Here is a 9,678-nt window from a genome sequence, read left to right as displayed (position 1 = left end):
AAATATTTAGGAACGAAGGGAGTACTACCTATGATACTCCCATTACAACTAGCCTTATAGAGTACTACAACAAGCTATCCCTCCTGCACACGGTGGACGGACATGCAGCAGTGGATTCGATACTGTAGAAGTAGTAGTAACATCATTGTTCGTCTTCTCTAAGAGGGGAAGAGCCAAGCGCAACCCGAACGTGGCAGTTGCAAACGCTCGTCATAGTGTGTTTGGTTGCATTCTCATCTCAGCATAGTTGTTCCCTCTTCATGCATGCTCATTCCAGCACCCCTCTTCATGCACGCTCTTCTCATGCATGCTCCTAGTGTATTTGTGTTAAGCTAGTGTGTACTCATGCACCCTTCATACACCCTACCAAACACCCAAAAGTGGGTCGAGAAGGGCTTGGAGCACACATATAGCCAGGCTCTTGCATGACACAAAATTGCTATTTGAGCCCACTATTGTAGTACTACTTGCTAGTATAGCATGTAAACCGGAAAGGAGTATTTGCCTTTCTAGAGATTTCAACAAGTGGCTACACTACACCCTAAATGAGTAGTATTAGAGCAAAATAAGTGAATCTACATCGTAAATAAATGCGTAGTTCTCTCGTTTTTCTCTCCGCCTTGGTCGCGGTGCAAAATATTGAGTACTCCTATATGACTAGCCGCTCTATCTACATGCGGGACATCAAAGCATCCGGGCCCATGTGCCATCCACCAAATCACAGTGAGGTGCTATAGTCGAGACTCACCGGTCACCCTGGTGTGGCCTCGAAGTGGCCTCAAAGTTGGACTGGACAAAGCAACCATCATTTCACTGGAACGCTCGTTGAAGCCCTTTCTCCCCATTCTTGAAGAAAGCCTCACTCCAGGCTACTCACTTCTGCCATTTTTCTTCTGTACCGACGAAGGAAAGGTGGGCGAATCAGTGATGCTACTATATTTTCATTCCAAGAATCTTCTTTTTGCGAAGCACCGACTGATTCTCACAACCTATTATTTTCCCGTTTTCATTGCGATTGTGGTTTCCTTTCGATTGCTTTTTGTTTGTCAGTTCATTGATGGATCCTGGAGCACTAGGCAAAGAGTTGCCGACGGACAACCCACTGGAGACAGCGATCTCCAGGAAGCGAGCATCGACCAACGAGTTGACCATTGTCGGTGTCAAAACCGGCGGATCTCGGGTAGGGGGTCCCGAACTGTGCGTCTAAGGCGGATGGTAACAGGAGGCAGGGGACACGATGTTTACCCAGGTTCGGGCCCTCTTGATGGAGGTAATACCCTATGTCCTGCTTGATTGTTCTTGATGATATGAGTATTACAAGAGTTGATCTACCACGAGATCGTAGATGCTAAACCCTAGAAGCTAGCCTATGGCATGATTGTATGTATATCTATCGACTAGCCTGGCCCTGGTTTATATAATGCACCAGAGGCCTAGGATAACAAGAGTCCTAGACGAATACGCCGGTGGGGGAGGAGTCCTTGTCTTGACCACCAAGTCTTGTGGAATCTTCCTTGTATGCGGCAGCTGTCCGAACTGGCCCATGAGTATACAGCCATGGGGGTCCTCGGCCCAATCTAACTGACCGGGAGACGACGTGGTGAGTACCCCCTAGTCTAGGACACCGTCAGTAGCCCCCTGAACCGGTCTTCAAGTTGGGGACGCTCCTCGATTCTTCTGAACTGTTCTTTGTCTTTGGTCGTCGGTCTTGAAAACTGGTTCAACAAATCTTCCCATCTTCTATCTTGAGGATTGCTGAGCTAAATCTGAAGATCTCACACGTCGGGTATCCGAGGAGCCCTTTAAGTCTTCAGCCTTTATCAATGCCTTGTTATTTTTATGCCACACTCAGGTTTGAAGTTGTTCCCGAGCGGCAGCGTCCTCTTGCGTCCAAGCTCCAACGCTGGACTGCATTCGAGGTATCTTTTGCAGCCGAGCACCAACGCTGGACCACTTTCCGAGCTCCAACGCCAGAATGTATCCGAGCTCCAATGCCGGACTATGTCCAAACTCCAATGCCGGACTGTATCCAGGCTCCAACGCCTGACTATATCCGAGGTGTCATAAATCACCTTGGTTCAGAAAAGTTGAAGGAGTTTAGCCGAGCTTAATGCCGGAAATGCCCTCTATGGAGCCAGGCACTGGCGCCCGAGCTTTATGCCGGACTGCTTCCGAGGTGGTGCACCACCCCGACCATGGGCCGATTTTTTGTCAATATTTACGATTGGTGCAATTTATTCTCTGCCGAGATATATAGCTAGTAGCCCTCAAGGTGTGTATCGGTCTAAAACCCGAGATGTACCTGAAGGATGACGTAAGACTGCTGATCCTAGTAGCCGCTGAGACTCAGGTTGGTTTGCAAAATCGGCCTGAGGATCAAGTCCTAGCTTGGCAGAATACTTCGGGACACAAAAAGCAGCGTGCTTAGTCCTCGAGACTCGGGTTGGGTGCGGCCGACCAACCTGAGGATCAAAATCTCCTCGGAAACTGTATTGCACTTAAATTTTTCTGCATTGGACAGGCAATGCAATAGCCCCCGAGATACTGGTCGGGTGGCAACACCAGGTCAGGGGATCGATGTGCCCCTTTAATATTTGTAAATAATAAGCCCTAAGCCTAGTAGCCCCCGAGCCTTAATGCGGGCACAGGTGGCCGAATTAAGGATCGATATCCATAGTAAAATCACAAATTATGTGTAATGACTCTATGTATCCAAGTACTTTACGTCATTAATGCTCGGATCCGCATTGTACAAAACTTTGTTTACCGACCATCGGCTTCCACCTCCTCGGCCAGTAGCCGAGGAGTGTTTGTCTTACTTTATAAAGCCTTTATGAGGGCAAAGATTTACGACAAACAAGGAAATCTGGCCATATGGTTTTATAAACAAAGGTACGCAGAGAGATATGTTATATTACTGTTTAACGTAAGAAATGTCTTCCAAAGAAAATAGTCCCACTATTGGTTCCTTTCTTTGGGTTGTTATGCTAAGCATGATCATGAAACCTCAGCTCTAATGTAAGAGCAAAATATTGAGGATTTAGTTTGGGAGGCCAGTTACTAGCCCTCGATAGTGTTCGGCGACAGTCGAGGTCAAGCCGTAAACACTTCGGCCAATGTTATGAATGGCCCGTCATTTAACACAGTGATCGGATCGCTGACCAGTTTATGCTTATTGTGTGACAGTTAGTTTTCGGCTTTCTCCACTGAGGTGCTTAACCATGTGAGCTGGAAGCACAATCGCAGTGGTTCTCCCTTTGCACACCTAGCCGAACAAAGCGGAATGTAGGAGGCAAGCGCAGGAGCCGGGCAACCCAACTATTGACCGAAGACCCAATTCGAAACCGATGCATATATAGCAATATCCGAGAATGTTTTTTGCCGAATCTCTAAAGGTGTCTGGCGTTGCACTGCGAGACTTGTGCTGAAAACACACAAATAGTTTGAAAGTGCCATAAGCTTGGAAAACCAAAAAAGGTCAGTAAAACCTTGACGTCCGAACAAGATCAAGTGTCCGGTGCCAATCCGAAAATAGGAAAAAAATGTGCTTCTGTCGTGCTTTAACATGACACATCCGATCTCAAGACTTCACGCGGGCCAGCCTACGGCTTCAAGCTCCTTATCCCAAAGGCGGAGTACTTCTCCGAGGACAGTTTAGCAAACTAAACTCAAGCGGCTTTCAGAGAGAAGATAGGCTATCCGTGTATTGACCATAAACTCGAGTCGAAAAAGGAGCGGTAGAAAAAGACTTTGCAACGACCAAGAAGAAAACACATTTACTATAAAATAGCTCATATAAATTTTAAGAGCCCCCAAGTGACTTGGGTAAAAGAATTTTATGTATAATGATTGTATGTACCGAAGTACTTATATCATATCTGTGTTCACCCGGACTTTAAACGCGTCTTAACTGACCGTCGGCTTCTCCCTCTTCGGCCAAGGGCAGAAAAGTGTCATGTACTCCACCTGTCGAGAGTATCGACGGTGTTTCCGATGACCAGGCAATCAGGCCATAAGTCTGTAACAGACAAAGCGGACTCAGGGAACTTATGCTATATTATTGACGAAGTGTAAGAAGCATCTTCGAAGAAAATAGTACCCCCACCGATACCTTTCTTCGGTGCTCATTATTACTATGAGACTTGTGCAATAGATTTTTTGTACTCATGAGTTCTGTCGTGGGTTTGTCACGACAGATGTCCTCGTGAAAGGACTTAGTCGTGGAGCCATCGCAACGGGTTAGCTTAAAGGGTTAAATAGGACAAGAGGACACGGGAGTTTATACTAGTTCGGCCCCTTCAATGAAGGTAAAAAGCCTACGTCTAGTTGTGATTGGTATTGCTAGGGTTTCGAAGGCCAGGGAGCGAATCCGCTTTGTCTGGCTCTCGAGTTGTTGTTGTCTGTCCCTAAACCGCGGTCGGGTCGTCCCTTTATATACATAGGTTGACGCCCGCCGGACTACAAAGTCCCGAAGCCGGTTTATAAACGTATCCGGTTCGGCCTCTCTCTTTCTATCTTACTATACAAGTTACATGACTAGGCCGGTTTACATTTTCAGACTGTAACCCGCCTTTGGGCCCTCCGTAAAGCGCCATCATCTTTATATCTTCATGGACTTCTAATCTTCAAAGAGTCAATCCGACTACATAAGGCCGGTTTACCTCCAGTAGTAATATCCCCAACATTAGGCCCCAGATTGGTTTGAACTTGTTCATGTCAATCCTCCACACTTTAGAAAAAATCTTCTCTCTTATCTTCATTTTTGATCTTGTAAACCGCCGTGACATCATACTTCAAAATTATGATAAACCGTCTTGACGTCATCCATCCGTTGATGTCGGAGATTTCCTTCATTTAATATATATCCAATCATCGAGGCGACACCTTTATTAACTTATCCATTTTTTGGGCTCCTCGATTCCCGTACTTGCCATTTTTTCACTTCGCCTTATAAATAGGACCGAGGGGTCATTTTCACCGTTTCCCCCCCATGCCTCTTCGCGTCGTCTTCCTCATGCCGCTCAACCTCTAGAACTCCGCCGCCACCATCGACCGTCGTCTCTGCTCCGACCTCGGCCGTTGCATCGCCCTAAACGCACCAGAAAACTGCGGCGCCCTTCCGCTTCCTCACCAGCTCCGGTAAGTTCTCTGCTTTTTTCACCATAGATCTGTTCTAGGGTTTCGACATTCTTCACAGTTCTTCTGAAGTTCATCAGTGCTATTCTTCCCTGTTCTTCCTTTAATAAATGGACACTTCATGCTTGATGCATCCCTTGCCGTAGCTTACCTACCATGGTCATCACAAATCCTTATGCGCAAAAAAACTGATCTAGTCTGTCAAAAATTGCTCAGTTCTGCATCCCTTCAAGATCCAATTATTTTTGCTTTTCTGTCTTATCTTTAGATCCGAAAGTTTTATACATCACTGTGAGATCTATTTCTATGTTCCTGTGAGATCCGTTTCTCCTCGCACCAATATAGGCGGTTTAACATTGTCTAAATAGTCTATGCCATTAGCCCTCTGATAAACCGAAAGAGCATGTTACCTTCATAATTATGCTCCGATTTAACAGTGTCTGATCAATCCTGTGCTAGCATTACCTTTCTTTCTCATTATACTAGTATCCGGGTTGTACCATTTATCATATCAGTATGTTTCTTACTCCCTTGTCTCTTGTGTATAATCATGCATAATTTGTAAACTGGCCTTTCATTTTCAGTTTGTTCACTTTGCAATGGCCAAACAATTCACTGCCTGCAACTGGGCTCGTTCCCGGGTTACTGAGGCTCAACTGGATGAGATGGTTAGCATCGGCTCTCTGCCTAAGAAAACTGAGATCAAATGGTGAGTTCCAGGAACTGAGAATCCTCCAACCCCAAGACAAGGCGAAGTGGTAATCTTTGTTGACCATATAGGCCGTGGTTTCAAACCGCCAGGGTCAAAATTTTATCGAGATGTGCTTGCCAGCTTCCAACTGTATCCACAAGATATTGGTCCCAACTCAGTCTCCAACTTATGCAATTTCCAAGTCTTTTGTGAAGTCTATTTACAAGAAGAACCAACTGCAGAACTGTTCCGGGATTTCTTTCACTTAAACCGGCGCACAGAGTTTGTGGATGGCCCGAACACAGAGCTTGGTGGTGTCTCGATTCAAAAGCGGAAAGAAGTGGAATTTCCTCATGCCAAACATCATAGCCACCCAAAGGAATGGAATCAAACATGGTTCTATTGCAGAGACACTTCGCCTGAGGATGAAAATCCCCTCCCCGGCTTCCGTGATCATAGATTATCCAATACTCACCCAATGCCACAACGCCTGAGCTCTTCAGAAAGGGCAAAATACGCTCCTCAAATCGCCAAGCTCCGGGCCTTTATGGCAAACGGTTTAACAGGTGTGGATTTTGTGCGCTGTTGGATATCCTAGAGTATCTTGCCGCTAAGCCGGCGTCCCGGTTTAATGTGCGAATATACCGGTGAAGTTGACGATCCTCAACGCCACTGCAACATCCAATTATCTGAGGAAGAAGTTACTGAAGGAGTAAAGAAAATTCTGAATGAATCAGAACTGGTCTGTAGTCAAACCGGTCTGAATCCCTTCTACACCAAGAACAAACCGCCTGCTGTAAGCATTACACTTCCTCTTCATCTCTAATATCTTTGACTTATACAAGCTGTAACCCTTCTTCTTTATATGTATAGGGTGATGACCCTTTCTGGAAACGAAAATCCATAGAGAAAGTGGCAAAGCCAACTGGAGATAAAGCGGTCAAACCAACCCGCCCGAAGACCAAAGCCGTAAAACGAACGTCAAAGCGGAAAACGGCTGACCGGATCACTATGGAACTTGATGATGATACTTGTAACACCCTCGATGCGACTATAGCTCCCACGTGTCAAGGCACGACTTAGAGGCATAATCTCATTGAAGGCAATGTCGCAAATTAGGCAATCTTCACAACATCCCATGTAATATAAATAATAAAAGGGGAGATACATAGTTGGCTTACACTCGCCACGTCAATCAAGTACATAAATGGCATTACAACAATCAAACGCTCATGGCCCGACTACGGCGCCAAAATAAAAGAACAACCCAACATGCGACACGGTCCCGATCACCCCAAATGGGCACCACTACTGATCATCAGGGAAAGACACGTAGTATCGTTGAGAGTCCTCGTCGAACTCCCACTTGAGCTCAAGCGCGTCATCTGGAGCGGAATCATCAGGCCTTGCATCCGGTTTGGAAGTAATCTGTGAACCACAAGGACTCAACAATCTCGCACCCTCGCGATCAAGACTATTTAAGCTTAATAGGTAAGGCCAGGAAAATAGGTGGAGCTGCAGCAAGCGACTAGCATATATAGTGGCTATCCTGTTCGCAAAAGAGAGCGAGAAGAGGAGGCAAAGCGCGAGCGAGTAACCTAGAGAACAACCTGCGCAAGCATTACTCCAACACCGTGTTCACTTCCCGGACTCCGCCAAGAAGAGACCATCACGGTAACTCACACTATTGATTCATTTTAATTAAGTTAAGGTTCAAGTTATCTACAACCGGACATTAACAAATTCCCATCTGCCCATAACCGCGGGCACGGCTTTCGAAAGTTCAAATCCCTGCAGGGGAGTCCCAACTTAGCCCATGACAAGCTCTCACGGTCAACGAAGGAATAGACCTCCTCCCGAGACGTTCCGATCAGACTCGGTATCTCGGTTCTTCAAGACACTTAGACAGGTTAAAACAAATCCAGCAACACCGCCCGAATGTGCCGACAAATCCCGATAGGAGCTACACATATCTCGTTCTCAGGGCACACTCAGATGAGACATCCTACGAGTAAAACCAACCCTCAAGTTGCCCCGAGGTGGCCCCGCAGTCTACTCGGTCGGACCAACACTCAGAGGAGCACTGGCCCGGGGGGGGTCTAAATAAGATGACCCTCGGGCTCCGGAAACCCAAGGGAAAAAGAGGCTAGGTGGCAAATGGTAAAACCAAGGTTGGGCATTGCTGGAAAAGCTTTAATCAAGACGAACTATCAAGGGGTTCCCATTATAACCCAACCGCGTAAGGAACGCAAAATCCAGGAACATAACACCGATATGACGGAAACTAGGGCGGCAAGAGTGGAACAAAACACTAGGCGAGAGGCCGAGCCTTCCACCCTTTACCAAGTATATAGATGCATTAAGATAAACATGGCAATATAATGATATCCCAACAGTAAATAATGTTCCAACAAGGAACGGTCTCCAATCTTCACCTGCAACTAGCAACGCTATAAGAGGGGCTGAGCAAAGCGGTAACATAGCCAATCAACGGTTTGCTAGGACATGGTGGGTTAGAGGTTTGACATGGCAATTTGGGAGGCATGATAAGCAAGTGGTAGGTATCATAGCATAGGCATAGCAAAAGAGCGAGCATCTAGCAAAGCAAAGATAGTAGTGATTTCGAGGGTATGATCATCTTGCCTGCAAAGTTGTCAGAGTTGACTGGATTCTCGAAAGCAAACTCAACAGGCTCCTCGTTAGCGAACTCATCTCCCGGCTCTAGCCAAACAAGAAAAACAAGCAACAAGGACACAATCAACCACGTGCAAACTCAAACAACATGATGCAAAGATGGTATACTATGCGGGATGCAATATGTGATGCATATGCAAGATTTTGACAAGGAATGCATGAACCTGGCCTTAACTTGGAAATCCAAGTGTGCCACTGGAAAGATGATATGAAATCGCTTGAAAACGATATAAAGATCGCCGGAACGGAGTTACAGTTTGGAAATGGCAAGCAAATCAAATATGACCACGTTCTGCGATTTACAGCAAGTAGCCATCTAAATGCAACAAGATGAACATGCTACAGCACCCAAACATGGCAACAAAATACATGGCAGGGATCCATTCATGAGGCTTAACAAAAGACTAGCAATGAGATACAGCCAATTCATCCATTAACAGGTTCAAACAAGCATGGCAAAAATGCATTTGGTAAACAGATTTCAGACTTAGTGAAATTAACACTTGTCTGGAATTTCAGATCAGATAGCACTCTTTGGAGTATGAAAACAATATGCTACAGGACCTGAACATGGCAAAGTAAAGCATGGCATGGAGCTACTCAAAGAGCTTAACAAAAGTCCCTTAGTGACCTTGGGCCAAAAGGGGCCGAAAAATACATTTGCAAGCATGTGAACATGGCAAAAATATAATCAGTTCACAGACTTAGTGAAAACTGGAGCATGCTGAAACAGATATCAAGTAGGCATGTTTACGAGCTCGATGCACTCACTACAGAGCAAGTCATGACAATCTAAGCATACATCCATCAAGAATACATAAAATACAAGCTATACATGGCAAAAACAATAACATAGCATGCACGGATCAACTACAACATCCTCGGCAAAATTGCTAACAAGTAGACAATCTGCCCAGATTCACGAAATAACAAAAGTAGAGCTCGATTGACTCAAGCTAGGGTGCTCCATAATTGCAAAGAAATATATGGATGGATAGAGCACTACAAAATTAACAAATCATCCTTACTGATCATCCTCAAAAGAGGCACGGATCACTAGGAAACAACATGAACATATGGCATAATGAGATAAACAGTCCAAGGACTTAGTGGAAATGCAAAGTCCCTGAAATCAGCATTAACGAATGCAGCACTTT

This window comes from Triticum urartu, chromosome 2 (genome assembly GCF_003073215.2).
Source record: "Triticum urartu cultivar G1812 chromosome 2, Tu2.1, whole genome shotgun sequence".
Lineage (NCBI taxonomy): Eukaryota > Viridiplantae > Streptophyta > Magnoliopsida > Poales > Poaceae > Triticum > Triticum urartu.
Note: the sequence above shows the minus strand (reverse complement) of the source record.